This window comes from Barbus barbus, assembly GCF_936440315.1.
Source record: "Barbus barbus genome assembly, chromosome: 5".
NCBI classification, from domain to species: domain Eukaryota; kingdom Metazoa; phylum Chordata; class Actinopteri; order Cypriniformes; family Cyprinidae; genus Barbus; species Barbus barbus.
Window position 1 is genome coordinate 13,420,699 of NC_136733.1, and position 8,913 is coordinate 13,429,611.

The window sequence follows — 8,913 nt, forward strand, 5'->3', positions numbered from 1 at the left end:
TCTGTTTGCCAGTATGGGTGTGTAATTGTTAGTAAGAAAAAGTGTGTGTGAATGTGTGGTATAAAAGGAGTAAGGGATGGTTTCGATTAGGATGAGTGATTGAATATAGATGTGTGTGCGTCTGTGTGTGTGTGTTCATAAAAATGGCTTGTGCTTCAGCACTCTCACCACATAGACTAAAAGGCCTTAAAGTTGACTGTGTGCATTGCTTTGAGTTTTCCCACATCTGGAAATGTCCATCTATCATGCATCAATATGTTTTCTAAAAACCCCAAATAGTCTACAAACAGAAACATCTGATTATTGTAAATATGCATCAGAGACAATGCAGACCTTTTGTTTAACAACCTTTTTGAAAAAGGAAATTTGGTTTAGGAAAGCTTATATTTGTTTTTCTCTTACCATTTTGTTTATCGAGATGGACAAAATTCAGACTTGATGAGGACCCAGTCATTAGCACAACGCTGTCAACGCCCTGGTGTCATTCTGGCAGACTTTACGCAGATCGCAATACTATTCATACCGCAAACTATCGAGTAACAATCATGGAACTGCCAGATTCATGTTTCATTTGAAGTTGTTTTTTTTTAACACATCCAATCTAATTTTAGACTTTTCTGTACCAAGTTTTGATGTCTATAATGCTGTGGTCGATGAAAGGCGTTTTTGGACATCTCGGTGCGCCCCGTCTTACTCAGTGCGAACTTCGTAATAGAAGCACAGCGACAAAGACGCCTCCAGGTTGGTTTTTTTTTTTTTTTCTTCAGAAGAGGCTTGAGGTTGGACACAGAGTGTCTGGAGTGAGCACAGAGGCAAAGTCACCAGCAGTGGCACTTAAGTATTTCCTCAGACTTTGTTTGGCTCCCCTGCCATAGCTTTTATTCAAAGGGAGACATGTAGTCTCTCTAACTGAGGTTCGAAGAACAATGGGAAGATGCTGTTCTTGAGTCAGTGGTAACAGTCAAATTGTTTTTAATGTTAGGGTGCTTACACACTAGAAAACGTTTTGACGGAACACTTGATGAATAGAAATCTGCAAGATTGTGTTTTTGAGGGTGTGGAAAGAGCCATTCATCCTGGATATTTCCCTGCCTTTGGCCCTAGAGGCTGGGATTGGTTCCAGCATCCCTACGACCTTACATCGGACAAGCGGTTTTGGATTATGGATGGATGGAAAGAGCCAGGGCTGTTTGAAATGAAGCAGAAATACAGCCAGTTGGATTTCTGAAAGCACAATTGGACCCACCTCCCTGGGATTCTCAGTAGTCACACTTTTGGTCACATAACGGAGCATCAAAATCAACAAATTCTCCGACGTAGCGTGAGCTAGTGTGTAGGCACCCTTAATCATCATCATGTTGCAATTTGATGGACTTTGCCTTTACAAAGACTGGAGATTTCTTTCAGACCTGTTCCTGAGGAGTATATCCATAGATGTTGTTCATAACACAACAGACATGCCTGATCAGCTGATTGCTCTTGGATTATTCATTATTATCTATGTATCAACTGCAAAATAACTGCTAAATAATATGTGTATGTGATAATCTATGATCGATTTGTTTTCGATGTATTGTGGGCCGTTTCAAAGCAATGGGCTTGGTGGGCACTGTGAAGTGAATGTTCATGTGAGAATGATGCAAGTCGGACTGTCCCTGAGGTCACGACAGGAAGACACTATGAAGGGACTGTCCAGATTCAACCTGTGTTTCAACCCTACTAAACAAGTTACCAGAGGAGGACGACTGACAACCAACAGGTTTAAATAGACTACAAAGGACTGAATGACAACTAAAATTGTCATTACACTATACAGTGCATTCAGACAGTATTCAGATCCCTTCATTTTTGTCACATTTTAGGTTGTAGCCCTATGCTAAAAATGTGATTTTTTTTCCCCCACACAAGTCTGCTCTCCTTACACCATGATGACAAAGCAAAAACAAATCTGTGAAAACTGCAAGTTTATTAAAAGAAAAAACACAAATATCTCAATAACTTCAGACCCTTAACTCAGTACTTCATTGAAGCACTTTTGACAGCAATTACTTCAAGTCTTTTCGGATACAGTGTAGCAATCTTTGTGACCTGATATGGGGATTTTCTGCCATCCTTCTCTGCAGATCCTTTAAATCTGTCAGATTGGATGAGGACCATTAGTGGACAGAGATTTTTATGTTTGGGTACAAGCCTCCGTCTTTGTCACTCGAGAACATTCATAGAGTCGTCGCTAAACTACTCCTGCATTATCTTGGTTGTGTGCTTAGAGTCATCGTCCTGTGTGACGTGACTTAAAGAATGTGAATAATTAAGTCAGATGTGTTATTTCTGTACACAGATTTGGTTTTTGCTTCATAATGGGGCGAGGCCCAACATGATTTACACACTAAACCGATGTAAAAGAACTAGTAGACGAAAGTTCTAATGGACTCTTTTTTGGCCAAAGTTGCGTTTGAACACACTACAAAGACTACAATCAATGGCCAACTAGCATGTAGTCTACCTTTGTCTGTGGATATACAAAAAAAGCAACAAATCATCTGTTGATCAATTAATTTGATCTTCATTTTCTTCATTCTAAACAGCCATGTCGTTATGAAAGCGCAAGGCCCTTAAATACTTCGTACAACCCATGTGATGGTTCTGTTATGAGGTAAAGAGTTTAGGTTGAGGTGAAAAATGTAAGCATTTTAGTATAAAGGTGAAGTCACAATTACCGTTCTGCAAATTTTCACAGATGAAATCCAGTCATTTCAGTAGCGATTTCCCCATGCGGATTTGACAGGTTCGCCCCAACACAAAGCTGCTTGGTTTGAAAGGGACTACTGTGTGAGATGTGCTTCATACATCATTACACTATTGACAACGGACCTTTTTTGTGTGTGACTGTACCTTTATTACCATGAAGAAATTAAGGAGTCTGAATACTTTCTGAATCCACTGTAATAATTTCTATAGTGTAGTTTGCTAGCCGAGCATCACAATTACTGTTGTTCATACTTGGGGCTTACTTGAATATTACACGCAGTACATATTCAATTCAGTTGTATCTGTAAAACCAGACTGGTCAAAACAAAATCTCTTCAATCTGACTATCATTGCTGTTGACTAACTCCAGGGCTACAATATTCGACTTGTCCTCCTCTGCCTGAGTAAATGTTTTTTCTCAATTCCGATCAATGGGGCTCCTCGTGGACCCCAGCAACACATTTTGCACCGACTGACTGATTCTTCAGGGTGTGAAGTACCAGAGATGTGTTGCTTTGAAAGTGTCTGTATATATGCAATTAGACTGTAAATATACATGAGCAGGATCAATCACTCTTTGTACACTGATGTCAAATTCTTTCCAAACAGTACATTGGCAGGACCTACTTTTAACAGCCGACTTTACCCGACATCATGAGTTGTCGAACAGCGTCCGATCGAGTCAAGTGTCGGTCATTATGGTCATGATCTTTTTGAGCAGTTGACTTTTTGACTTATGACCTTAGAGCTTTGCACTTTCTTTATAGATGTACTGCTCATATTTTTGTAGTTTTCACCCTACAATTGTAAGCACTGCAAAAAAAAAAAAAAGAAAAGAAAAAGAACAAAAAAAAAAAAGGAAAAAGAAAATGCTCTGAAAGAAGTTATTTACATTGAATCTGATTATTTGCTAATGTTACAGATATCGAAGAAATGTATTCAGTCAGTTACGCTAAACAATGTTTCTTGTGTTGTGGCAGACTGACTGTGTGAAGACTTTATTGAACAAACATGGCATTTTCTTCGTTTTTTCTTCCTATACAGATTTCTGTGTGTTCTAATAGCCAGCCTGTACTTTATAATCCATTCTGTACAGTTCTAATAGATGTCTATATAAATAGTATGTTCTCTCTATATATTCTGTTTCAAACAGGCATCATGTCCAATGTGACATTGTAAAGGGAAGTAAAACATGTCTAATGGGCCTCTGGCAATATGTGAGTGTAAATAGTTTATTTTGCGTAACAATGTAAAATTTCTTTTTCCTGTGGTTGTCCATAAAAGTACGATTAGATTTTTTGATATATCTGTAATTGATCAACTAGCCTTTTCCCCTGTGTAGTAAACAATTTGTTACAATGTTACTGACACTTACTGCACTCTTTTTTTTAAATTGAGGGTTGATTCGCATCCAGGGGGAAAGAGGCAAGAGAACCCCCATCCTCATTTGATTTCTGGAAAGCTCTTAACATTGTTTATGAATGAAGAACTGTGACTGAGTACTGGAACACTGTTTATGCATTATTTTGTAAGCCAAGATTTTAGGCTTTGTCGAGTAAATTTCAATTAAAGTGTGGCAAAATGTCCTAGTCAGCCCAAAAGAGAAACCATAAATGAAAAGATAAGCCTATTTAAGGTCAATCAAGCTTTTTTTTTTTTTTTTTTTTTTTTAAATATTGGGATAAAATATATCCTGGACATTTCTTTGTGAAATGCACCCATTTAGACAACTGGAATTAGACATTTGTTCCCATTTCTTTTATTTGTTTAGCTGAATCACTGGTTGTGAGTGAATGTGTGAGTGAATGTGTGTGTGTGTGTGTGCTCCAGGCAGACTCAATCTCTCACGGCTTTAGGTGTCAGTACTCTATGCTTGTGCATCCTGTGAGAAGTTTCTCTGCAGTCAGTGGAAATGTTCCTTGTAATACTGTGCATTTAATAAAAGTGGTATGTCTTACTACATTGTGTATAATGTTGCAAATTTTATTCATAACTAACAACTATGCAGATACAAATATAAAGAGAGAAATAGACACATGCACAACCACAAACATAAATCTTTATATTTATACACATGCACACAAAAACCAGTCTGGTTTCAGAAGTGGACATTCAACCGAGACTGCCTTTCTCTCAGTTGTTGAATCCCTAAGACTGGCAAGAGCAGATTCCAAAGCATATTCCAAATCTTCAATACTTATCTAGATCTGTCTGCTGCTTTAGACATGGTTAACCACCAGATTCTCCTGTCAACCCTATTGGCAAAGGGCATTTCAGGAACCGCACTCCAATGGTTTGAGTCTTACCTCTCAGATAGGTCCTTCAAGGTCTCTTGGAGAGATGAGGTGTCCGAGTCGCAACATCTAACTACTGGGGTGCCTCAGGACTCGGTTCTTGGACCACTTCTTTTCTCTGTCTGCATGGCATCACTAGGTTCTGTTATTCAGAAATATGGCTTTTCATATCACTGCTATGCTGATGACACTCAACTCTACATCTCATTCCATCCTGATGATCCAACGATAGCTGCTCACATCTCAGCGTGTCTAACAGACATTTCTTGCTGGATGAAGGACCATCACCTTCAACTCAACCTTGTCAAGACAGAACTGCTTGTGGTTCCATCAAACCCATTGTTTCATCACAGTTTCACCATCCATTTAGGCACATCAACCATAACTCCTTCAAAAACAGCCAGAAAACTTGGGAGTTGTGATTGATGATCAGCTGACTTTCTCGGACCACATTACTAAAACTACCCGGTCCTCCAGATTGCTTTATTCAACATTACTTTCTTTCGGAACATGCTACACAACTTCTTGTTCAAGGTCTTGTTCTGTCCAGGCTGAACTATTGTAGCCAGTTTTATCAAACCTTTACAATTAATCAAGAACGCGGCAGCAAGATAAATTTTTAATGAGCCGAAAAGAACATACGTCACACCTCTGTTTATCAATTTTTACTGGCTACCAATAGCTGCTCGCATAAAATTCAAGGCATTAATGTTTGCCTACAAAATCACCACTGCCATCCCAAAGAGGCACAAAACCACTTTCACTGACTACATTAAATGTTCCCTCCTGGTGGAATGACCTGCCCAACTCAATCCAAGCATCTTCAAGAATCGGCTAAAAACACACCTCTATCTTTATTTGACCCTCTAACTCTAGCACTCTCTATTCTAATTCTATTCTTAAAATAAAATAAAAAAAACTTGCCCCTTTTAGACTTGCGCACTATTCATTTTTCTAACTGCTTGTTTTCTTAAAAAAAAAAAAAAAAAAAAAAAAAAGATATAAAGATAGATATATATGCACACACACATTTGTGTGGTTGTGCATGTGTCTATTTCTCTCTCTTTATATTTGTATCTGCATAGTTGTTAGAATTTAAAATTATTTATTCCTGTAATGACAAGGCTGAATTTTCAGCAGCCATTACTGCAGTCTTCAGTGTCACGAGTTTGCAGAACTTTTTACTGTCAGTTATGATTTAATTTAATGCATCCTCAAAAAGAAAAAAAACAATTATTGACCATAAACTCCTAAACTGTAGCATATAGTATATGCATAATGTTTGTTTTTTGGTATAATTAAACATATTAATCCTTCATGTGTAAGTACCAGTGATTGGCCTGTGGTTATAAAATAAATATATGCATTCAAAATTCATGTCACAACAATGTAGCAAAATAAACTTGTTTACTATTTACTAGAACTTAACGACACTTTTTTTCCCATTCTATTTCTATTTCCATTCCATTCTATTTATGACTGTGAAGAAAGAAATAGTATTGAATGATTTGTATTATGTACTTGCTCACAAAGGGTTATTTTGGTAAAAGGTCCACTTCATGTACGGCATGAAAGGAATCCCAAGGCTAATATTTAGGTCTAACAATAGCCGGTGAAGTGAAGGGCCAGCTGCTCCAAACCACGCCACAATTCACATAGACAATAGTAGTTGGCTCAAATATATATATATATTTAATTTTTTTGGCAACGTGCCCATGCCTTGCAGGTAAACAGTTATAATGGCATCAGGTATCTTGAGGGCTAAAGTATAAGCTGTGCTTGTGATATTGTATTATTTTTCTTCTTTTAAAGCAGCAGCTTAATATTATAAATCCAAAAATGAAAAATTGCTGAAAATGTACTCAATCTCAGGCCATCCAAGATGTAAATGAGTTTTTTTCTACAGAATAGATTGAGAAATCTAGCATTACATCACTTGCTCACCAATGAATCCTCTGCAGTGAATAAATGCCGTCATCACAATAATTCACAAATAATCACATGACTCCAGTCCATCAATTAATGTCTTGTGAAGCAAAAAGCTGCATGTTTGTAATAACTTCTGGTCAAAATGCCAGTCCATAATCACGCTGTTGTCCTGTCAAAAGTCACATACATATTTTTCTAGAACTGTTTTCACTTGTAAAAGGTGATTTATCTGTTTATATTTCTCTTATTATTATTAAATTTTTCACCTGAAAAAGTAATATTATGGACAATCCTGGGTAGTATTACATGTAATCTGGATAAAGTACTTGTAATTAGATTACATTTTTAAAATACTCAGACTAGTTACTTCTTTATCGATGACATAATATTTACACAATTTACAAAAATCATTTCAATTTTAAGAAGCGTTTCCTCAGCGTTTTAACTCTGCATCAACTATTGAGGAACACAATTTTTATTTGAATGATCCCTCAGTGGGTTATTTAACTATGTATTACTATGTCTTTGGAAGGCCTTTGTCTTTCCAACACATCAAAACGCACAAATTCAAGTTCTATCTTAACAGATTCCCAAGCGTTTTCGTCAGCCAAATCTCTTTCATGCCAGTTTGGGAGAACTTGAAGTAATGTTTAATGCATTTCAAGTTGTTAAGAACAAAGAGTATATTTTCTTTCTCCTTGTATTTTTTTATATATCAGTATGGTACAAGATCATCCTATTTAAATCAATGTGATAAAGTAATCTTCCCAGGACTGATTATGGATAGAGGATATTTTTTGGCCAGAAGCAACAGTTTGAAGTTAAAAATGTCTTGATGGATTTACGACAAAACGGTTTTTTTTCTTCACAAGACAGACGGACTAGAGTTGTGTAGATTACATGTGGATTATTGTGATATTTTAATCAGCTCTGATTCTGACGGCACCCATTCACTGGTGAGCAAGTGATGTAATCCTAGATTTCTCAAAATAAGTTCAGAATAAACTCATTTACACCTTGGATGGTCTGAGGGGGAGCACATTTGTATTTCTGGGTAAACTAATCTTTAGAATACTTTCCATTATTCAGTCCAATGTGTCAACTTCTGCTTCAACCAATGGTGTGAGCTATTTTATTGTATGAAAAGTGTGCGTTGTGTATTAACACTAATAATTGCAATAAGATGTGCACTTAAAATACCCAGATGATGCACTTATTTAAAAAATTTAGAAACCCTTTAGAACACTTTTGCAAACACACTTGAACACCCATGGTGGTACATTTTGTGTGGGCAAGCATTCTATTTATGGCAGAGACTCAAAACAAAGCAGATTTTTTTTTTTTCAAACCCTTATGTGTGTAGCAATACTGTATAGGAAGTACGGTAAGTGTCTAAATATGTTGATGCGACTAGTATTCAGACCACAGTTACAGAGAGTAAGAGGATGGGGTTTGGTTTTCATCAAAAGCTGTGCGCCGTTTTTATTGTAGTATTCTAAATTTACATTAAAAAAAGAAAGTCTGCCCATGTCCTAGATCCATTATGAAAGTTAACGCACAAATTCCATATACATCTCATTGTATTTTACATAGAGGATAAGAGTATAGGCATGGAGGTGGCATGATCAATCACAAAGCTTAAAAGAACCAAGCGATTAAAAACAAACAAAAAACAACCCTGAATAAATAGAAGGTGCTGTCTATTAGCAGAGAGTATAAGCATGTTACTCTTTTGAAAAGTTTAACATAAAAGCCCGTAGCGTGGCAAATCACGCACCCTCCTTTTACCAATGAAGAGAGGGGTTCCAAGCGTACTAAAGCAGAAATGTGAGGAGTAGAGTGAGACGACAATGGAGAGCCTAACTTGTCTGTACAGGTGCATAAGTTAGACAGTACATCTGGTGGTTACACAGACACTAAGACATCGACGTCTAGTTAAAAT